This window comes from Hyla sarda, chromosome 10 (genome assembly GCF_029499605.1).
Source record: "Hyla sarda isolate aHylSar1 chromosome 10, aHylSar1.hap1, whole genome shotgun sequence".
In the NCBI taxonomy this organism is placed as follows: Eukaryota; Metazoa; Chordata; class Amphibia; order Anura; family Hylidae; genus Hyla; species Hyla sarda.
Genome location: NC_079198.1, coordinates 121,821,330 through 121,845,597, shown reverse-complemented (window position 1 = coordinate 121,845,597; position 24,268 = coordinate 121,821,330). Strand labels below are relative to the sequence as shown.

General features: G+C 45.6%; 1 protein-coding gene and 1 non-coding gene across 8 annotated transcripts in view; both read right to left on the bottom strand.

The window, feature by feature from the left end:
- GRAMD1B (GRAM domain containing 1B) overlaps positions 1-24,268 on the bottom strand; it is a 271,033-nt gene that overhangs the window by 185,271 nt on the left and 61,494 nt on the right. Inside the window, exon 1 of one of the 7 annotated variants that reach the window (XM_056543516.1) lies at positions 20,324-20,383. The exons of 5 other annotated variants lie outside the window; for them this stretch is intronic. The gene's annotated coding sequence lies outside the window, so the exon portion shown is untranslated. Of the gene's footprint in view, positions 1-13,399; positions 13,418-20,323; positions 20,384-24,268 lie in introns of those variants that run through there. One more of the 7 variants, XM_056543518.1, reaches the window with a different exon arrangement.
- On the bottom strand, positions 19,753-19,939 carry LOC130294769 (U2 spliceosomal RNA). The gene has a single exon (XR_008848625.1). It is a non-coding gene; the product is annotated as a U2 spliceosomal RNA (small nuclear RNA).

The window sequence follows — 24,268 nt, the reverse complement described above, 5'->3', positions numbered from 1 at the left end:
TGTAAGTTCGCTCATCTCTACTAACCATGTATGCCCAAAAAAATAAAAAAAAAGGTTGTATGGAGTACACAGGGATACAAGCTAAAGGTGCGCTTGTCTGGGAGCTATATAAGATGAGGAGGACTGAAAACAGTTATCCCAGACAAAGGAAACAGCTGAGTTTCCGAAATGCGTTGGCTATTTTTTTTGTCCTCTTGCCGTACTGTAGTGACATCACTAAACAGTAACCACCAGCAACAATGGCAGAGACGCTATCGGCTGGGGGTCTCCCAACCCTTCCCACATGCATACCGATAAGATGTATGCACCCTTTTTGGACGCTGTACAGAACAAGAAGCAGTATATAAAAAAATTCAGATACAGGTATGGGGACGGCATTGTGTGAAACATGTAACATCACCAACAGGGAGACAGTGGAGAAAAACCAGCAGAGTATTGCATTACAGGCAGACATCTCAGCAGGATATAGCACTTTGGATATTTGGATATTTGGATATATATATATATATATATATATATGTATATATATAAAAACACTTTAAACATATACATATGTTCAGTTTACTTATGTGGACATATCTTAGCGAGAAAAGAATACTAAATGGTAGAATAACTGGTAAACAATAAGTATTTAATTTATCCAGGTAGGATTCTGCTTAGCGTTACCATCAGAAATTTGTGAAGAATATCAGGAACTGCATTATTCAGTACTACACTTTGAATCTTTTAAGCAGCACTCACACAGGAACTTCCTATCTTAGTTGCCTAGATAATCACAACACAACACTCAGCCCTTACTGCTATGACACAGTGCTAGTGAAAGTACAGTGTACAGGGCAACTTTATGCTGAGGGGTGATTTACACCAGTTTCCTAAGCAGCATGCCTCCAGCTGTTGTACAACTACAACTCCCAGCATGCCCGGGCAGCCAAAGGCAAGAAACAGCAGGAGCAATAAAGGGGTTAAACTAACTTCTGGTGTTTCTGAGAAGCTATAGGAATCGGAGATTACACTGCAGCACTGTGGACATACAGAGGTTGATACACAGCTATTTACACATGGTGACTTCAGCTGTTGCAAAACTACAACTCCCGGCATGCCCGGGCAGCCAAAGGCAAGAAACAGCAGGAGCAATAAAGAGGTTACACTAACTTCTGGTGTTTCTGAGAAACTATAGGAATCGGAGATTACACTGCAGCACTGTGGACATACAGAGGTTGATACACAGATATTTACACATGGGGACTTCAGCTGTTGCAAAACTACAACTCCCAGCATGCCCGGACAGCCGTTGGCTGTCCGGGCATGCTGGGAGTTGTAGTTTTGCAACAGCTGACGGCATGCTGGTTGGGAAACACTAAACTACGGCATGTTGCAATTTGCATACAAGGCTTGATTTAGGATTTATGAGAAAAAAACTAGTCAGAGATGTAGGAATACACTGGAAGAGGAGGGGGGGGGGTACAAATATATTAAATTGGGGGGGGGGGAATAGATAATTTGAGCACAACCCATAATGGTTTTACTTTTGCGAACAATGATCAGGGGTCATATTATGCAAGGATGCTGCAGTACAATGGATCAGAGTAGTACACATTTCATAGTGCCTCTCGGGCGGGTGGGGGGTGATCTCTGCCGCCCAGTGCATATATATGGTGGGAGGGGGGGGGGGGCGGTGAGGACATTAGCAGATTGAAAAGAGTCACATTACTCCGCGTTAGCAAAACGAGCCTTGTTTTTGTGGCAATCAGCAGAGCATTAATAAGGGCCGGGCCCGGCAAAATAATCCCCCCCACCGGCAGAATGAGAGCCCAGATACAGGGCTTCCTGTCTGATATTGATATAAGTATAAAGCGGCAGGTACTAAACAGCTCCCATGACAATAGGGTGTAAGATATACAGCCCTATATACTATTGTCTGGTACAAAGCAAGAAAAAACATCTTACACTCCACATACACAGTGATCAGAGGACAAGGCGGTCAGATACGGGGGGGGGGGGGGGGTAAAAGCTGGGGCAGATCTCAGGACTAGATATATGCACAGAGAAGGGGACCCTTAACTATATTAGGAAGTTAAAGGAGAAGTCTCCTGGTAAAAAACGTATCCCCTATACGCAGGGTAGGGGATACATATTAGATTGCGGGTGGTCTGACCTCTGGGGCCCCCTGCGATCTCCTATACAGAACCCTAGCTCTCCCGGGGAATGGTGCATCACACCCCCCCCCCCCCCCCCCCCGCCATATAGCTCTATGGGAGAGCCGTTTGGCTATCTTCAGCTCTCCCATAGAGCTATATGAAGGGGGCGTGGCAGACCACGCTTCAGGAGGCGGTTGTGACGCGCAGCTCTGGGGAGACCCGGGGCTCAATATAGGTCGGAACCCCCACAATCTAAAACTCATCTTGCGGATAGGGAATACGTTTTTTTACCACGAAACTTCTCCTTTAAAGTGTACCTGTCGTTAACAAAAACTTTTTATATAATGTAGATAATACCATTATAGGTATATTTGTAATATACATTGGTTAAAAAAAATGTGTATATTTTAGTCCCTACAGCTATTATCTGTGTGTCTATGTGAGGAGTCCAAATACAGGAAGTGAGGGCGGACAAACATGGCTCTGGGGAGTGGAGGCTCTATGACACGCCCCCGGCTCACACAGCAGGATGATTGACAACCCAGGAACCTGCACAGATCCCTCCTTGTCCCGCCCTCACTTCCTGTATTTAGTCTCCTCATAGAGACACACAAATATACACATTTTTTTTAATCAATGTCTATTACAACTATACATATAATAGTATTATCTACATTATATCAAAAGCTTTCGTTAACGACAGGAACACTTTAAAGGGGTACTCCGGTGAAAACCTTTTTTCTTTTAAATCAGCTGGTGGCAGAAAGTTAAACATATTTGTAAATTACTTCTATTAAAAAATCTTAATCCTTCCAGTACTTATTAGCTGCTGAATGCTACAGAGGAAATTCCTTTTTTTTTTTTTGGAACACTAATGACATCACAAGCACAGTGCTCTCTGCTGACATCTCTGTCCATTTTAGCAACTATGCATAGCAAATGTATGCTAAGGGCAGCATGGTGGCTCAGTGGTTAGCACTGCTGCCTTGCAGTGCTGGGGCCTTGGGTTCAAATCCCACTAAGGACAACAATAAATAAAGCATTATTATAATAACGTCAGCAGAGAGAACTGTGCTCGTGATGTCATCAGAGAGCATTCCAAAAAGAAAAGAATTTCCTCTGTAGTATTAAGCAGCTCATAAGTACAGGAAGGATTAAGATTTTTTAATAGAAGTAATTTACAAATATGTTTAACTTTCTGCCACCAGTTGATTTAAAAGAAAAAAGGTTTTTACCGGAGTACCCCTTTAAGGGTAGGTTCAGACATAACTAATGCTATTTTGATACCGTTGACTTCAATGGTCCACGGAAAATCTGCAGTTGGACCCATTGTAGGGCCAGCCCTGTGGGTACACGGCAGATGCGCCACAAATTTCCTCAGTTTGACTTCAATATGGAAATAAAACCGCAGTTGTTATGGATTCGCAGCCATTATCTGCAACTGCAGATTATTTTTTATTTTTTTATTTGAACATACACATTGGGGGAGATTTATCAAAAGCTGTGCAGAGAAAAAATTGACGAGTTGCCCATAGCAACCAGATTCCTCCTATTTTTAAACAGGTCTCTGAAAAATAAAAGAAGCCATCGGATTGGTTGCTATGGGGCAACTTCTTTACTTTTCCTCTGCAGAAGTTTTGATAAATCTCCCCCATTAGGCATTAAAATTCCATAGTTGCAAATTATCCAACAAATCTGCACCAGATTTGCATCCGATATGGTGCGGATATTCCACTGTAGAAAATCAGCATATCTGTCCTGTGTAGCTATGAGGCTAGATCCATGTTCTGGAAACCATACAAGGTTCCTGCACAGAATCAGTCCAATAATGTGGTATAAACTACAGCATGGATTCCAACGAAGTGTGATGTCCCAGTACAGGATACAGTCCTGTAAAGTACTTAGGCCCTGTCAGGTTGAGTTCCTCTGTGTCCTAGGGCAGTGTTTCCCAACCAGTATGCCTCCAGCTGTTGCAAAACTACAACTCCCAGCATGCCCAGACAGCCGAAGGCTGTCTGGGCATGCTGGGAGTTGTAGTTTTGCAACAGCTGGAGGCACACTGGTTGGGAAACACTGTCCTAGGGGCTCTCCTGCAGCATCTCCCCGATAATGTTATATGTATTATGCATAAAGGACCTTTGAGTTAGTCACATGATAATGTGGTCACATGTTAAAGTCACATGTTTTGTTACCCAGAGAGCACCAGCTAACCAGGTGACCTGCAGCTTGACCTATGGGCTCTTTGCACAGCCCCCTTTACAAGGAAGGGAGGTGCTGAAATCTGCCTCTTTATACTCTTACACCTCTCTTCGATTCTGAGGTCAAGTCCAGTCCAGATGTCTCAGAACCAGTGTCCAGCACATCTGGAGGCCTCAAGCCTAAATTACAGCCACAAGTCAGTAAGTCAAGTGATCTCTGTCTTCTGTCACTATCTTCAGTCAAGTCAAGTCTATCAGCGTGGCTGTCCTAAAGTCTGTCAAAGTCACTGCAAGTCCCAGCAAGCTGCGAGGTCCCCTGTGTTACTGATCATCTCTCCGGGATCCTGGCCTAGCTGTAAAGACTGTTACCATCTGTCTACCTCAGTAAAAGCTATGTTAACCCTGACCTGGCCTAGACTTATATTTGCCCCTGCCTAACTAGGACTAGCGGAGCTACCTTCAGGTGGTTACATAGGCTAACCATGCCCTGGCGTCACGAACATTTAGGGGTTAATACCATTTGCCCCTGGGCTGCAACATCTGCCCCATACACCTCACATCACACCCCCGTGGCTCACCACAGAAGCATAATGGGACCCGATTTTGGAGGAAATTTCATGTTGATTCTGCACAGAAATCCAGGTCAAATGCCGTCATGTAAATGGACAAACAGACAAGGAGCGCCCCCTGGTGTAGTTCTCTCTGTGTAGAATGCAAGTGTAACATGTGAATTACATCACTCACCAGATGAGGTTGTGCCTATGCTGGCACAACACACATAAGCTAAAGCGTAATGGTTCCACCAATGGCTGCTGCTCCCAAACATCCTTCTGGGAATATTGTGTGATGCTGCGATCAGATATGGAAAATGAAAAATGTATTTTATAAATGTACGACATGTTTCTAGGTTGTTCTAGCCCCTTCCTCAGGTACCTGAGGAAGGGGTTCAGAACGGTCTGGAAACGCATTGTACTTTTTTTTAATACATTTTTCATCATCCATATCGGATCGCAGCATCACACAATATTCTCAGAAGGATTTGGCGCTTGGGAGGTACTGTCATGTAAATGGAGCCTTAAAACCACAACCTGCTAAAACTAATTATTAATAATAGGGATACTCTGTTTTTTTGGTTCTTTTTTTGAATCAACTGGTGCCAGAAAGTTATACAGATTTGTAAATTACTTCTATTTAAAAATCTTCATCCTTCCAGTACTTATCAGCTGCTGTATGATCCACAGGAAGTTATTTTCCTTTTGAATTTCTTTTCTGTCTGACCACAGTGCTCTCTGCTGCCACCTCTGTCCATGTCAGGAACTGTTCAGGAAGAAACAAAAGAATCCCTCTATAAGCGCTGCTTCTCCCAATGGATTCACACAGAAGAAGTTGTCAGGTAAACTGTATTCTTTATTTACCAATGACGCGTTTCGGGTAATAACTCTTCCTCAGATTGCCAATCTGAGGAATGGTTAATACCCGAAATGCGTCATTGGTCAATAAAGGATACATTTTACCTGACAACTCCTGTGTGAATCCATTGGGAGAAGCAGCGCTTATAGAGGGATTCTTTTGTTTCTTCATGCATTCCCTGTGGACAGTCTTCCATCTGTCTTCACATCCCCATGGCATCGCAGCACTCCCAGGAATCCACTGCACCCAATACAGTTGGGCGATATGCGCATATATATTGCGCACAAGGTGAGCACGATATCAGCATTTTAAATTTGGTCAATTGGGATAACGCACTAGGCGCCTTGTGTGGTTTCTTTTTTCTTTCCATTCTCCACTAGGAACTGTTAAGAGCAGGATATGTTTGCTCTGAAGATTTGCTTCTGCTTTGGACAGTTCCTAAAATGGACAGAGGTGTCAGCAGAGAGCACTGCGGTCAGACAGAAAGGAAATTCAAAAAGAAAATAACTTCCTGTGGAGAATACAGCAGCTGATAAGTACTGGAAGGATTGAGATTTTTAAACAGAAGTAATTTACAAATCTGTTTAACTTCAGTTGAAATATAAAAAATAAAAAAATAAAAATTCATTTCCTCTGATGTCATGACCACAGTGCTCTCTGCTGACCTCTGCTGTCCATTTTAGGAACTTTCCAGAGCAGGAGAAAATCCCCATAGCAAACATATGCTGCTCTGGACAGTTCCTAAAATGGACAGAAGAGGTCAGCAGAGAGCACTGTGGTCAGGACATCACAGGAAATGCATTTCTTTTTTGGATTTCTCTTTAGTATACAGCCCCTAAAAAGTACTGGAAGGATTAAGATTTTTTAATAGAAGTGATTTACAAATCTGCTTAACTTTCTGGCAACAGTTGATTAAAAAAAAGTTTTCCACGGGAGTACCCCTTTAAGCTGATGACCCAATGGCTCTAATATCACTAGGGTATGGCCATGGGATATCATGTTTCTGTTCTTTCTTCATCACCTAAGCCAGTGTTTCCCAACCAGGGTGCCTCCAGCTGTTGCAAAACTACAACTCCCAGCATGCCTGGAAAAGGCTGTCCTTCCGGGCATGCTGGGAGTTGTAGTTTTGAAACAGCTGGAGGCCCCCTGGTTGGCAAAGACTGACCTAAGCCATACAAAGACATATATGTGTGTGTGTGTATATATATATATATATATATATATATATATATATATATATATATGGTTGCACATGGAATACTGAAAGCTAACACATCACTAACCACCTCTGTCCACGGACTATGACCACGTAAAAAAAGTCCAATAACGCTGCTCTCAGACAACGCCCCATGTGACCAGACACTGCACTTACACACACAAGGACTAGAATTTTAAATGTAAAAAAACATTATTGTGTTTCAGACATTTGCCTTTTTTTTTTTTTGCAGAGAAAACCAGTGGATAATTCAATTACTAATTCTAAGCAATTCGTAAAACATGGCGTGAAGGTCTGCTCCATCGAGCATATGACTCTCTATAGAAACACCTGGGGTGGAGGTACAGCTGTTTCATATCTGTCCATATAAAGCAACACCAGCGGCAATATTCAGTAATAATGGAGGACAACAGTGTGATATGTAGGACGGCAGCAACCCAGTTAAAATACCGTAACTAGAGGAATCTGAATGCCTGTAAAATGTAAACCATCTTTAAAGGGGTACTCCACTGGTAAACATTTTCTTTTAAATCAACTGGTGCCAGAAAGTTATACAGATTTGTAAATTACTTCTATTAAAAAAATTCCAATCCTTCCAGTACTTATCAGCTGCTGTATAATACACAGGAAGTTCTTTTCTTTTTGAACTTCCTTTCTGTCTGACTACAGTGCTCTCTGCTGACTCCTCTGTCCATGCCAGGAACTGTGAAGAGTAGGATATGTTTGCTATGGGGATTTGCTTCTGCTCTGGACAGTTCCTAGAATGGACAGAGGTGACAGCAGAGAGCACTGTGGTCAGGCAGAAAGGAAATTCAAAAGGAAAATAACTTCCTGTGGAGCATACAGCAGCTGATAAGTAGTAATTTACAAATCTGTTTGACTTTCTGGCACTAGTTATTTAAAAGAAAATGTTTTCCAGTGGAGTACCCCTTTAACTCTGATCGGCTTTCGCTTCCAGCTAGGATCCAGTACTAGTTATGGCTTAAAAGAAAAAAATAACTGCATTGTGTGAACACATCCTTGCTCCTGTATGCCAACAATATGTTGTTACCATAAGGTTGTAATGCTGCTCCCGCTAGCAACGTGATTGTTACATAGCGCTAAACTGTAAATGGTAACGTTCAGAAAATGTTGCATAGATCAATAACACAAGCAAATATAATAAACTTTGTAATATATTTTATCAGATAAACATATTCTCAAAGTATGAGCCACTTCTCTTTCCCCCTGCACTGATCATTCACTCTCAATCCTTCCTGATACATGAGATGGATCGTCAGTTCACTGAGGGATTAGGTTAAACACTGCCCATAGAAATCTATGGAGAGGAAGAAGGTGCAGTGAGGGACCTGGGTGCCTAAGGCTCAAGGGGTGAAGGCTAGCCCATCTGGTCCAATCCCACAGAAACAATTCTTGCTGGCTATGATAGCAAGCTGTAATGCCCTATGTGACTCCATTCTGTATGTGGGGTCCAGCACACTTGTCAGAGTCACCATGCTGACCCATGTCCACCACAAAAGGGTCTACAATGGACACGTCAGAATCAGAACTGGACCGTGGGGCAATGGGAGAAGGCAGTCTTGTCTGATGGATGACATTTTCCATCATGTGGATGTGCAGGTCCATTACTTACCTGGTGAAGAGACAGGGCCGCTTCTGCCTATAGGCAAAATAGGCAGCCGCCTAGAGCGCCCTCTTGATGGGGGCGCCGCTCTGCACGCTGCAAGAAAGTTAGTAGCCAGCTAACATCCGAAGCCCCTGCCCAGCCAGCACCACTGTCACCCCAGTAGTAAGGTAATTACAGGAGAAGGAGGTTTGTTACAGTGTGTCACCCTAGTAGTGATTACATGGGGAGGAGGTTTGTTACAGTGTGTCACCCCAGTAGTAAGGTAATTACATGAGGTGGAGGATAGTTACAGTGTGTCACCCTAGTAGTAAGGAGATTACATGAGGAGGAGGTTTGTTACAGTGTGTCACCCCAGTAGTAAGGTGATTACATGAGGAGGAGGAGGTTTGTTACAGTGTGTCACCCCAGTAGTAAGGTAATTACATGAGGTGGAGGTTTGTTACAGTGTGTCACCCTAGTAGTAAGGAGATTACACGAGGAGGAGGTTTGTTACAGTGTGTCACCCCAGTAGTAAGGAGATTACATAAGGAGGAGCTTTGTTACAGCGTGTCACCCCAGTAGTAAGGAGATTACACGAGGAGGGGGTTTGTTACAGTGTGTCACCCCAGTAGTAAGGTGATTACATGAGGAGGAGCTTTGTTACAGTGTGTCACCCAAGTAGTAAGGTGATTACATGAGGAGGGGGTTTGTTACAGTGTGTCACCCTAATAGTAAGGAGATTACATGAGGAGGAGGTTTGTTACAGTGTGTCACTCCAGTAGTAAGGAGATTACATGAGGAGGAGGTTTGTTACAGTGTGTCACCGAGTTGTAAGGAGATTACATGAGAAGGAGGTTTTTTTGCAGTGTGTCACCCCAGTAGTAAGGAGATTACATAAGGAGTGGGTTTGTTACAGTGTGTCACCCCAGTAGTAAGGAGATTACATAAGGAGTGGGTTTGTTACAGTGTGTCACCCCAGTAGTAAGGAGATTACATGAGAAGGAGGTTTTTTTGCAGTGTGTCACCCCAGTAGTAAGGAGATTACATAAGGAGTGGGTTTGTTACAGTGTGTCACCCCAGTAGTAAGGAGATTACATAAGGAGTGGGTTTGTTACAGTGTGTCACCCCAGTGTGTCACCCAAGGTGGGGCATGTCAAAGGGCAGAGCCAAAGGGCAGGGTCAAGGGGCAGCAAAATTAGCTTTGGCCTAGGGTGGCAAAAATCCTTGCACCAGCCCTGAGAAGAGATGGCAACAGGATGCATTATGGGAAGAAGACAAGCTGGCGGGGGCGATGTGATGGGCAATGAATGTTCTGCTGGAAACCTTATGTCCTGGCATCATGTGGATGTTACTGATACATGTACCACCTACCTAACCATTATACGGACACATTCCCCTAATGGCAGTGGCCTGTTTCAGCAGGATTACCCCCGGTCACACTGCAGACATTGTTCAGGAATGGGGAACATGACACAGGGATCAAGGTGGTGTCTCGGCCATTGATCTCAATCTGATCGATCATCTGTGGGATGTGCTGGAGAAACTGATTCATGGAGGTCGCACCTCACACCTTACAGGACCTGCTGCTGCTGACACCTTAGTGGAGATAACACAAGACACATGACATGAGGCCTATAGAGTCTAGGTCTGAGGGGTTAGAGCAGTGTTTCCCAACCAGTGTGCCTCCAGCTGTTGCAAAACCACAACTCCCAGCATGCCTGGACAGCCAAAGGCTGTCCAGGCATGCTGGGAGTTGTAGTTTTGCAACAGCTGGAGGCACACTGGTTGGGAAACACTGGGTTAGAGTATGAGGGGAACTACACAGTATTAGGCAGATAATTGTATAGCTTGTTGTACTGTATGTGTATGTATGAATGTAGGTAATTTGTGCAGCACACTTATCTAAAATATAAAATACTGTATTTTAACATCTTCCATACCATTTCTACATATTACAAAGAGCACAGCCAATGTATTTCAATAGCATTTCAACATTTTCTGTCCCAGTATCAGTTAAGTTTCCATCAATTCATTTAGGCCTTTGGAAAAACATGCTGCATTTCGCATACAGTGTGAGCCAGAGGCGTAGCGTGGGGGGTGCAGGGGGGGGCGGCCGCACCGGGCGCAACATCTGGGGGGGCACGCTCGCACTCGCAGCTCTCTGCCCCTGCCTGGCTCACTCACTCTCTGCAGTGCTGACTGTGCGAATCCGATCCGAGCCGCCGGGTCGCCGCCCACTGTGGAGGCAGTGGCGGATGCAGGGGGGGGGGGGGGGGCAACGGGACAATTGCCCCCCCTGAGATTGTTGCCCCTCTTCTTGAACTATCGCATGGTAGAGCAAGAGCTGTCGGCTGTCCCGCTCCACCACCCCTTTCTCACGGCCGTCACCTTGCTATCACACGCCGCGGCTGCTCCATTACTGCAGTCAGTGAGAGCCAATTACGGCAGGCCGGCGCGATGACATCACATCATCGCGCCGGCGCCCGGAGATCACGTCCCCGCGGCTCTCACTGACTGCAGGAATGGAGCTGCCGCAGCGTGGGAGAGAGGTGACGGGCGTGAGAAAGGGGAGGGGGGAGCAAATTATAAGTGAGAGGGGCAAATGATGAGTAAGGTGCACATGTCAGGGGGGCATTATATGTGGGGGCACATGACAGGACCCCCCCCCTGTCATGTGCCCCTCATATATAATACCCCATGTCCTGTGCCCCTCACATATAATGCCCCCCCCCCTGACATGTGCCCTTCACACATAATGCCCCCTGTCCTGCCCCCTCAGGGGGCATTATATGTGAGGGGCATATGCCATTAACAGATCCCAACTGTATTAATGTGAGCGATTACAGATTTGCAATTTTTGGGTCACGCTTTAAAAACTGGATATGATAGAGGGAGAGAAGCTGAGTTCTGTGATATATATAGGATTGTATGATTTAGGGATGATTCAAAGTAAAGGACAGTGTAAATTTTAAAAGGACTCCTAGGAGAATTCAGCTTGCCTCCCTCTGTCATATCAGAGAGTTAAAGGGTTTCTCCGCTCCCCAGCGTCCGGAACATTGAGTTCCTGAAAGCTGTGTGCGGGCTTCCGTGTTCATGGCGGCCGCCCCCTCGTGATGTCACACACAGTCATGTGACGTCACGTACCGCCCCTTAATGCAAGTCTATGGGAGAGGGCGTGACAACCGTCGTGCCCCCTTCCCATAGACTTTCATTGAGGGGGCAGGCCATGACGTCACGAGGGGGCGGGCATGAACACTGAAGCATTAAGGAACTTAATGTTCCGGACGCTGGGGAGCAGAGTAACCCTTTAAGCTTCCCTCCCTCTCTCATATCAGAGAGTTCAGGTTCCCTCCCTCTCATATCCGAGAGTTCAGCTTCCCTCCCTCTCATATCCGAGAGTTCAGCTTCCCTCCCTCTCATATACGAGAGTTCAGCTTCCCTCCCTCTGTCATATCAGAGAAGTTAAGCTTCCCTCCCTCTGTCATAGAGAGTTCAGCTTCCCTCCCTCTGTTATATCAGAGAGTTCAGCTTCCCTCTCGGTGATATCAGAGCGTTCAGCTTCCCTCCCTCTCATATCCAAGAGTTCAGCTTCCCTCTGTCATATCATAGAGTTCAGCTTCCCACCCTCTCAGATCAGAGAGTTCAGCTTCCCTCCCTCTGTCATATCATAGAGTTCAGCTTCCTCCCTCTCATATCAGAGAGTTCAGCTTCCCTCCCTCTGTCATATCATATAGTTCAGCTTCCTCCCTCTCATATCAGAGTTCAGCTTCCCTCCCTTTCATATCAGAGAGTTCAGCTTCCCTCTCTGTCAAATCAAAGAGTTCAGCTTCCCTCTCTGTCAAATCAAAGAGTTCAGCTTCCCTCCCTCTCATATCAGAGAGTTCAGCTTCCCTCCCTCTCATATCAGAGAGTTCAGCTTTCCTCCCTCTGTCAAATCAGAGAGTTCAGCTTCCCCCCTCTCTCTCCTTTCAGAAAGTTCAGCTTCCCTTCCTCTTATATCAGAGAGTTCGGCTTCCCTCCCTCTGTCATATCAGAGAGTTCGGCTTCCCTCCCTCTGTCATATCAGAGAGTTCAGCTTCCCTCTGTCATATCTTGGTCTCGGATACAGCATAATTCATCAGAGAGGATCACTATGTATCGCATGCTGTAGGTTATCAATATTATCAATAGAAAATGCTGATTATCCCGGGCCTTACAGCCTTAAGATAGCCATAGACGTATAGATTATTGTTAACAATATAGATTATAATGGATAATAATATCCACTGCACTAAACATCATTAGTTCTAAGTGACTAGAATTTCACTCATTGGTTTCAATACACTACAACGTAGTTCCCAACCTGTGGTTCTCCACTGTTGTACAATGACTCCCATCATCCCCTAGCAGAAGAATCCCAGGTCAGGGGAGCGTTTCACTACAATCATAAAGGATACTTTGCCAGTATAAGAGAACATTACATTAGGGGCAATACAAAGATACAGTGCATTGTGGGAAAACTCTACCGTCCCAATTACAACTTGCCAAATGGTGGGGAATCTTCACGTCTATGGCCAGCTTAGGAGCATTGTGCAGAATCTTACTAAGCTGAAGATGGATGCACAAATGTCTAAGGGTACCAAACAACCTCTGTGGTCGACCCATAGAAATATCAAGGACCTTTTGGGGCTGTGGTTTTGTTTAGTTCATGCAGATTTGCCTTAGAAGAGCGCAGGCATAGAAATGTGAGAAAAACAGGGATGCATCATAGGGGGCAGGCAGGCACATGTGAAGGTCTCTCCTGTCTTGCATTCAGAAGCATGGATTCATTCTGGAGGAAGAAGTCACTTACGCACAGGGAGCTGGGCAGCATTTCCATCCTACCTTTGCTGTAACCACATCGGCCGGTTCCATGCTGTATACTCGGCCTATCAGTAAATAACCATTTGAGAGACAGGTGTATCAGGTGAGCATGTCATGAGCTGAACCCGGGAAATACCATGTGTGGGGAGCAGTAGGGTTTGTGTAATAGGTAGATAGTAAGCGCTAGAAGGGCACAATGAAGAAAGGGTGTGATAGGACATGGGGTTTCTAAGAGTTAAAGGCTGTGGACACCTTTGACAAAAATATTTTTAGATATAGAGTATGTTCGAGGTTATTCTGAGTTAAAAGGGTTGTGCTAAGTTGGAGTCTGTAATGTTCGCTCATTTTCAGCCCCCTTATACACAATTTACATCCTGCGCCTTAGTTCAGATTCTTTTTATGTCGGGGTGTCCTCCCTGTAATACCTACTGAAGGTAAGGTTTGGGTATTCAGGAGTGTACCGTTTGCTCTGTTTCCTCGGCTGCTTTCTCTTTACACTTGCACAGGGTCAATGCTATTCTATCTAGCAGACTGCCTTGTATCTGCTTCCCTCCGTATCTACAGCCTGTGTGAGCTGCACTATATGTATGTTCTTCATCTAAAGTCTAAGTAAATTGTCCTCTATGCATTCTTTCCTTTCTACAAATCTACAGACTATGTGATCTGCCACCATATATGCTCTCCAACCTCTCTACAGCCTGTATAAACTGCCCTCCAAGTATACTCTTGACCTATGTACAGCTTGTTAGCCTTTTTTTTTTAAATGTGTGCTCTCCTCCCTATCTACAGTCTGTGTGAGTTTCCCTCCATGTATGCTCTTCTCTCTATTTACTGGCTGCTTGAGCTGCCCTCCATGTATGCTCTCCTCCATATTTATAGCCTGTTTGAGCTGCGCTCCATGTATGCTCTCCTCCCTATCTACAGCCTGTATGAGCTGCCCTCCATGTATGCTCTCCTCCCTATCTACAGCCTGTGTGAGCTGCCCTCCATGTATGCTCTCCTCCATATTTATAGCCTGTTTGAGCTGCGCTCCATGTATGCTCTCCTCCCTATCTACAGCCTGTATGAGCTGCCCTCCATGTATGCTCTCCTCCCTATCTACAGCCTGTGTGAGCTGCCCTCCATGTATGCTCTCCTCCATATTTATAGCCTGTTTGAGCTGCCCTCCATGTTTGCTCTCCTCCCTATTTATAGCCTGTTTGAACTGCGCTCCATGTATGCTCTCCTCATCATTTTCAGTCTGTGTAAGCTGCTCTTCATGTATGCTCTTCGCCTTATTTGCAGACTGTTTGAGCAACCCTCTAGGTATGCTCTCCTACCTATTTACAGCCTGTGATAGCTTCTCTCCTCCCTATCTTCAGCCTGTTAGAGCTGCCCTCCATGTATGCTCTCCTCCCTATTTATAGCCTGTTTGTGCTGCCCTTCATGTATGCTCTCCTCCCTATTTATAGCATGTTTGAGCGGTGTTGCCCAGTGTGCCCCATCTGGATTAACAGCCATTAAAGGCACACACACACAAAAAAAAGTGCCTGATGGACGATCTCAGACGGGGCACAACTGCAGTTCGAAAGAGGCCTAACATTGACAAAAAAGAGGGTGCAAAGAGCAGAAAAACAGATGGATGGTTCTCACACCTGGAGGATGACCTTACATAGATTCTGCAGAAGCAAAACAGTAGAAAATTTTTAATGAAGACTATTTAGAAAATTGCAATTCTCCTTTCATTTAATAGACTTGGTGCAAAGGTGTCCATAGCCTTTAACATGGCCAAACAATGGCTCACTCTAGAAACAGTCAGTATATTTAGCAAGACAAACAGGATGGCAACTTCTTAATGCTAAATATACAGTTTGTGTGTGAATAAAGCCTTAAAATTATATTTATAAAAAACAAACAAAAAACAACAAAAATCTGATTATTCTCAATGACCATTCCTCCTCCACTATGTCTGAACCAATTTGATTAACAAATATATAAATCACCACTAGAGGTCCTTCTGCTGAGAAGAAGATGTGTAGTTGAGCAGTCCGCAGAGTCTGCAGGTTTGAGGACGTCGGCTTCAAGTTATGTTCACAAGGCATCAGAGTGTGTAGAATATAGGAGGCCGGATATATATACAGGCTTTGTTGCTGCTGATTATTCCCTAGCTTTAGTAAAACTACAACTAAATAATACAGCAGTGTTCTCCAAGCTGTGGGCCTCCAGCTGTTGCAAAACTACAACTCCCAGCATGTTGGACTATATAGTAGTATATAGTATAGGTCAGTGTTTTCCAACCAGGGGTGCCTCCAGCTGTTGCAAAACTACAACTCCCAGCATGTTGGACTATATAGTAGTATATAGTATAGGTCAGTGTTTTCCAACCAGGGGTGCCTCCAGCTGTTGCAAAACTACAACTCCCAGCATGCCCGGACAGCCAACGGCTGTCCAGGCATGCTGGGAGTTGTAGTTTTGCAAGAGCTGGAGGCACCCCTGGTTGGAAAACAGTGATCTAGAGCAAGGGGTCTTTAAACTGTGGCCCTCCCAGCATTGTAGTTTTGCAACAGCTGGAGTGCCACAGTTTGGCGACAACTGATCTAGAAGGCTCATAGGCTCCTCTGTCACATCTGGGTCCAGAACTCTATAACTACAACCCGGGGGGGGGGGGGGTTTTACTAAGGGAGGAACTTACTTAGACAGGCGTTTCACACACTGGTCTAAAGGAGAACTCCAGCATAGAATCTCCGGCATAGACAAAGTTTTAAAGGGTATATCTTAAGACTAAAACTGATGACATATTCACAGGATAGATAAGTATCTAATCGGAGTGGCGGTTAAAGGGGTACTCCGGTGGAAAACTTTTTTTTTTTTTTTTTTTTAAATAAACTGGTGCCAAAAAATTAAACAGATATGCAAATTACTTCTATTAAAAAAAAATCTTAATCCTTCCAGTACTTATTAGCTGCTGAATACTACAGAGGAAATTATTTTCTTTTTGGAGCACAGAGCTCTCTGCTGACATCATGATCACAGTGCTCTCTGCTGACATATCTGTCCATTTTAAGAACTGTCCAGAGTAGGAGAAAATCCCCATAGCAAACATATGCTGGTCTGGACAGTTCCTAAAATGGACAGAGATGTCAGCAGAGAGCACTGTGCTCATGATGTCAGCAGAGAGCTCTGTGCTCCAAAAAGAAAATAATTTCCTCTGTAGTATTCAGCAGCTAATAAGTACTGGAAGGATTAAGATTTCTTTAATATAAGTAATTTGCATATCTGTTTAATTTTTTGGCACCAGTTTATTAAAAAAAAAAAAGGTTTTCCACCGGAGTACCCCTTTAACCGCCACTCCGATAAGATACTTATCTATCCTGTGAATATGTCATCAGTTTTAGTCTTAAGATATACCCTTTAAAACTTTGTCTATGCCGGAGATTTGGAGCTCTGATAAAAAAAAAACTTTAAAGGGGTACTCTGCTGCTAGACATCTAATGGGGATAAGATGTCTGATTGCGGTCATCCCACCGTTGGGGCCCCCTGCAATCTCCTGCAGCACTGGGGTCAGCCACCCCACTGGTGATGTCACGCCATGCTCCCTCCCTTCATGTCTATATGAGGAGGCGTGACTGCTGACACACCCCTCCCATAGACCTGAATGGAGGGGGCGTAGTGTGACATCATGGGGGGCGTGGCTGTGACATCACAGTCACGTCGGCCCGCTCCATGTGTTCTGAACAAAATGTTCAGAATGCTGGGGCACAGGAGTACCCCTTTAAAGCGTACCTGTAACATCACAGAAAAAAAATAATGCTTCTATGTGTTACTCAGTAGGTAATGCAGATGCTGTATATGTCTTTTTATGTGTCTAGCTTCTGTATTTGGCTCACAAATCCCTCTTTTTTCTGCTGCTCACTCATTCTGACATCCATTGTTCAGGAAGGGGCGTGTCCGAAGCAAGCACTGAGCCTGCCCTCACTCACCATATATTCACTTCCTCCCTGAGTCTGCTGGGCTTTGCTGGGTCTCTTCATCCAATCAATGCAGGCTGCTCTGTAACCCCCTCCTCTCTGTTTTCATGCTGCAGTCTGATAGGACAGGAGTGAGCACAGAGGAGTGCTAGCCCCGCCCTCACTTATGGGGTAAGGGGAGCCCTAGTGGTATTTCATTTTTATAAGCCATGATTTCTATAAAAATAACATTTTCCACCGGAGATAACATCCAGTGGAAAACTCATTTTTTTTTTTTTTAAATGAACTGGTGCCAGAAAGTTAAACAGATTTGTTAATCACTTCTATTAAAAAATCTTCCAGTACTTTTTAGTAGCTGTATGCTACAGAGGAAATTCTTTTCTTTTTAATTTCTTTTTTGTCTTGACCACAGTGCTCTCTGCTGACACCTGATGCACGTATCAGGAACTGTCCAGAGCAGGATAGGTTTGCTATGGGGATTTTCTCCTGCTCTGGACAGTTCCTGATACGGGCATCAGGCGTCAGCAGAGAGCACTGTGGACAAGACAAAAAAGAAATTCAAAAAGAAAAAGAATTTAATCTGTAGCATACAGCTGCTAAAAAGTATTGGAAGGATTAAGATTTTTTTAATTTTTTTTAATTTTTTACAAAAGTAATTTACAAATCTGTTTAAATTTGTTAAAAAAAAAAAGTTTTCCACCGGAGTACCCCTTTAATTAAGTATATTAGAAAGGTTAATGTTTGTCAACATGTACAACGTATAAAAAGATTTTAAATTTGACAGCGCCCATTTAAGAGTTTTTGTAGAGTAATTAGCAGATTCAACTGCAAATGTTATCTGTCATTCTAGTGCTACTGGATTACATTATTTTGCCTACAACAACTATAGGTATAGTATGGCACGCTATATTACTAGTTACACCCTACAATAAAAGCTGATGCAGCAAAACAAATGGGACTGCAATGAGGGGTAATGCAGCCAAGGTTCGCTATACCTAGAAATGGTAAATGGGCATCAATCGATAAGCCCCAAAGAGCCGAGGTACGTGCTCCCGAGTCATCCAAGTGCAAGTAAAAAGTGCAAGTGTTCACACCAAAAACCGTGCACAAGGATGCGGTCCATCACAAGCCCTTCTCCGAAAGGAGAGAGGCCCCCCCCAACGAAACCAAACCCATAAGGCACCTGCGAGGTTCCAGGTACAATGTCCCCTTTTGCCGAAGCTACTCAAGGACCGAAAAGTTTTCCCGGCGAGCAGATAGGCGTTATCCAGGTTGCCACCATGGAACCAGTAAAACAGTTTCGGTACTCGTGCCAAAGCACCAGTCCAGGATATTTTTTTTATCTAAGAGCCGAGGAACATTCTCTCGAATCACCCAAAGTGCAAGAAAAAGTGCAAACGTGTTACACTAAAAAAACATGCACAGAGGATGCGGTCTATCGCGAGCCCTTCTCCGATAGGAGAGAGGCCCCCCAACAAACCTTACCATTCGGCTCCAGACCAAAAAGGTACCTGCGAGGTTCCAGGTTCCATGTCCCTTTTCGCCAAAGCTACTAAGGGACAACAAATGCTCCCGGCATCCCCCTTGGCATTAGCCAAGGTATCTGCTCGGGGAGCCGATAACGGTTGGTACCCTGCCCATGCAGGAGGACCCGGGGTGTTTGCAGGGAGGTGCGGAACCTGATGGCCACACACACCTCCCCTAGACCCAGTCCAGGATACTTTTTTTTTTTTTAAGAGCTCAGGCGCGTGCTCTCTATCACCCAAAGTGCAAGAAAAAGTGCAAACGTGTCACACAAAAAAAAAAAAAAAACGTGCACAAAGGATGCAGTCTATCGCTAAGCCCTTCTCCGACAGGAGATAGGCCCCCCAACAAACCTACCCTTCACCTCCGGGCCAAAGGCACTTGCAAGGATCCAGGTTCACCGAAGCTACTAAGGGGCCAAAAATGCACCTGGCTTCAACCTAGGCATCAGCCGAGGAGCCGTATACTGATGGCATCTTAACCGAAGCAAAGATGCCCAGGGGTTGCAGGGAGGTGAGGAACCTAATGGCCACACACACCTCCCCTAGACCGCCAGGAGGGAAACCCAGAAGGGCTACCGCATCCTGCCAATCCTGTGTACAAAACAACACATAAAAGTGGCACAGTAACAAACAAAAAAATAATAAATAAGTGGATAAGTGCAGATATACTGCCCGTTCATCCAGCCGCATCTATAAAAATTTCCCTGATCCTAGCCAGAAGGCCGGGATACCAAGGGTGAGTGCCAAAGGTGAAGAGTAATGGGGCAGTGCGTTCACTCAGTGAGTTATAACACCCAGTGAGTTTCGGCACCTCAGTGTCACCACTCCCCGAGGCACAGAAGTACCTCGGCTCTACACCCCTCTACCTCATGGCGAGACCCGGAAGAAACAGATCACATCAGGACAGCCGTTGAGCTGGTTATGTGGCACCAGCCCCGGAACGCCCCGGTACACCTCCCCCTCCATGCAGCATCCATCCTACATCAATGGCAAAGACTAAACCACTGATAAGAACAGATACTACACTTGATCTTAGCCAAAAGGCCGAGAAGCGATACTATTGTAGAAAGTAATTTTTGGAAAGGTCCCCATGAACACCATGGTAGTGGAGGAGCACAGAGGTGCTTTGAGGAGAGTGGTGTTAGCTCAGGGAGATCTGAGACGTATGAGGCTCGAGCTGGACACACTCCCGAGTGCTGCCCATTGCAATGGTTTTGGGTGGTGGGAGGGGGGGTGTATCAGAATCTAGGTTTTGTAGGAAGTGCCGGATGTTGGTTGGGGAGATTTTGGTGCAGAGGTACGAGAAGAGGAGAGGTCACAGCAATGAGATTTCTGTATGGGACAGTGCGGGGAGATGAGCAGAGGAAGGGGTGGGGGGGGGGGATGCATTCACAAGAAAGCCGTGTCCGACAAAATGCAAATCCCATCCAGCGCACTCACCTTTACGCCTCACTCCAAAAAACACAGGAACTTATTACTAGAGCCTGTCAGGGATTTGCCCCCATTCTGACAGTGTGTGTGATGCCAAGCTCATCTGCAGAAGCTGCTCAACCTCGCTGAAAGCTGCGGCGCTATTGGATGATCTCAGTGACTTCATCCAGCCACATTCATCACTGTATACTCAATGTCCCCGGCACTAGGAATGCAGATCTGCCTTTGGCCTAGTTACACTGAAATCAATAGATGCCGAGAGAGAGACGACCTACAACCGGATGACGGGCGCGTGGTACCAGGAATAAAAGGGACTTCGGAGAGAGGCGTCCGTCACCCGTACACATCAGCGCACACGATATATCACTGGCTCACAGCACAGGCTTTACGGATTTGTGCACGCTCAGCAATTGGGGGGTTCGAGAACAGTGTTCCTGCTCTCGATGCCAGTGTTTCCCAACCAGGGTGCCTCCAGATGTTGCAAAACTACAACTCCCAGCATGCCTGGACAGCTGAAGGCTGTCCAGGCATGCTGGGAGTTGTAGTTTTGCAACATCTGGAGGCACCCTGGTCGGGAAACACTGCTCTATGCAGATAACATAAGATCCTAAGAGCGTTCCGGTGTAATAATGGGATCTCTACGCTGCAGTTAGTTTACACAGCTTCGGCAAGATGGGTCCTGGGATACAACAGGGACAAAAGTGGAGGCTGAACATCTGCCGGTTATGGAAGAGGCGGTGGAGGAGGTTTATCATCGCTGCGTCTTCTGTGTCATCAATCACCTTTCATCTCACATGAATGAAGCAGATTAAGCCGCAGACCCATAGACAGCTCTTCTCTATGTGCACCTACTGCTTTGATTCAGGAAACAGCCTCCCCCCCCCCCCTTCGCTATGAACATGATTCACCTAAAAGAGCCCTGTGACACTACCAATAATTTCCTTCAATGAGAACAGATGACTGCAACGATAAGCACATGAGTAGTCATCCACATGGCGGTGGAGAGAATTGACGCCTACGGGTGCTGAGGCTGAACTCTACGGCAGGTCAATGGGCAGAAACGTGACTAAGTCTAGATACAGAGCACAGGGCAAAAAAAAAGGGATCATTATTCTTTTTTCTAGTTTACTATCATCATGATTATTATTAATATTATTATTAATAGTAGTAACTAGGGATCGACCGATTATCGGTTTGGCCGATATTCACGATTTTGGACATTATCGGTGCCCCGCCTCCCCAGCCAGAGACTGCCGCCGCTGCCCCATTGCCTCCCCCATCCCCGGTTTTATAATTACCTGGGGTCCGCGCTACTTCTGGCTCCTGCGGTGTCCTGCGCTATTGCTGTGCGCTGCGCAATGACGAGTGACGTCACCGTCAGTGTGCACAGTGACAGCGCAGGACGACGCTGGAGCCAGAAGTAGCGTGGACCCCAGGTAATTATAAAACCGGGGATGGGGGAGGCAATGGGTCAGCGGTGGCGGTCTCTGGCCGGGGAGGTGGGGCATTAGGGAGGTGGTGGCGGTGGTGGTTGGACTAAGGAGGACCCCAGGACAGGCAGGGGGAGAGAAGCGGGCGGCGGCAGTGTCTGGCCTCGCCAAAGCCGCTGCAGTTCATTGATTTAAAGCGCCCGCTTTAAATCATTGATCTGCAGCGGCTTCTGCAGGGCCAAGGGGGGGGGGGGGGTGTGTTGGTGGTAAATAGCAGATAATTTATACCGGAATATCGGTATAAGTTATCGGCTATCGGCCTGAAAGGTCACAGATTATCGGTATCGGCCCTATAAAATCTATATTGGTCGATCCCTAGTAGTAACAAACAATAATAATAAAAATTATAATAATATCCATCATAATAAAGAATAATAAACTACATAGTAATTAGAGTTGAGCAAACTTTTGAAAAGTTCGGTTCGCCAGACTTTTCGAGAATCGCGAGTTCGGTTCGGCTTGGTTTGACTCAAACTGGCTGTGTTGGACCACCGGTGTATGGGACCACGGGTATAGCGGTATAGTTGGTGGGGTCAGATGGTATTAACCCCTAGTGTTCGTGACGCCAGAGTTGTTTTTGGTACCTGAACCACAAAAACTGTTTCTCCGCTATTCCAATGGCTAGTTAAGGAAAGGAGAGTCCACGACCAGTTATGGTTTAACGGAGGCTTTACTGAGTTTAAGACAGATGGAATTATCTTCACAGCTAAGGCCAGATTCCCAGAGAGGTGGCCAGGAACTCAGAAGGACCTCGCAGCTTGCTGGAACCAATTATACTTGTAATAAACTTGAGACAATTATCTTGAGGCTTGAATGTGTACAGGACTTGACTACTTGTAGTGACAGCAGACATAGACTTTTGACTTACTGGAATGACTGTAGCTTTGTGGCCTTCCAGGTAGCTGATCACTTGCACTGAGATCTCTGGTGTTTGCTGGTTCTCAGTAAAGACTGATCTCAGAAGAGCTGCTTGCCGCAGAAGAGAGTGAATTGTAATGGCCGCCCCTTTATATAGTGGGGAGCTGGACTAAAGCCCATTGGTCAAGCTGCGGGTCATAAGTTAAGCTGGTACTCTTTGGGAGAAGATGTGACAACAAATCATGTGACTGCATAACATAACATGTGACAGACTTACAGGTCCTTGAGACAACCTCTCACAGGTCCTCTGCTCTATCTATACATTAGGATCCTGTCTATACATTAAAGAAGTATACAAAACATTCTGGAAACAACAGGGGGAGACCCTGCAGGGGAGCCTCCAGGTCACTTAGGGTCTCAACCTGACAGGGCCTAAGGGTAGCTCAGGACTATGTCCTGTTACATGGCAATGAAATAAGCCCCTAAAGCCCCACCCTTTGTGGGTGGGTGGCACAGATCACTGCACCTCAATGGCTACTGTAGCTGGTTCAGGAACACTATTCAATTTAGGTATATGCAGGAATGAGCTTTGAAAAAGGCTTTGTGTGATGTCCCAGTATGGGATATGCATCTCATATCAGTCCTATCAGCTTGAGTCCCTGCACATCCCCCGGTCTCACCTGCACTGTACCCCTATAATCTGTATAATTGTATAGTATGTGTAAAGGACCTTTGATATGGTCACATGGTTATTGATCACATGGTAATGGTTTATACATGTTAAAGTCACATGTTTTGTCACCCAGAGAGCACCAGTTGACCAGATGACCCGCAGCTAGCCTATGGGCTCCATGCTCAGCCCCCTTTATAAGAGGGGGAGGTACTACAATCTCTCTCTTACATCCTGAGGACAAGTTCAGTCCAGACATCTCAGGGTCAGTGTCCAGCACATCTGGAGGCCTCAAGCCTAAATTACAGCCACAAGTCAGTAAGTCAAGTCATCTCTGTCTGCTGTCACTATATTCAGTCAAGTCAAGTCTATTATAGTCAGCGTGGCTGCGCTAAAGTCTGTCAAAGTCACTGCAAGTCCCAGCAAGCTGCGAGGTCCCCTGTGTTACTGATCATCTCTCCGGGATCCTGGCCTAGCTGTATAGACTGTACCATCTGTCTACCTCAGTAAAGCTACCGTTAACCCTGACCTGGCCTTGGACTCTTATTTGCCCTGCCTAATTAGGACTAGCGGTGCTACCGTTTGGGTGGTTCTCGATAAAACCACGCCCTGGTGTCACGAACATTTAGGGGTTAACACCATCTGCCCCTGGGCTACAACATCTGCCCCATACACCTCACATCGCACCCCCGCGGCTCACCACATTCAGATTTGTGGTAGCAAAAGATGAGCCCTTCAGAGGCTTTCTAATCTGTATCTCTCTATCTTTCTAATCAATAACTGTCCCTATTTCTGTGTCTCTCTCTGTCCAGCACTCTGAATGTAGCGGGTGACGTCACTGCCCTCTTATCTGTGTAAAAATTCCCCCCCCCCCCCTCTTGCTGTGTCCTATTGGCCTTTGTGCTGATTGACACAATAAGCAGCAAATCACATGAT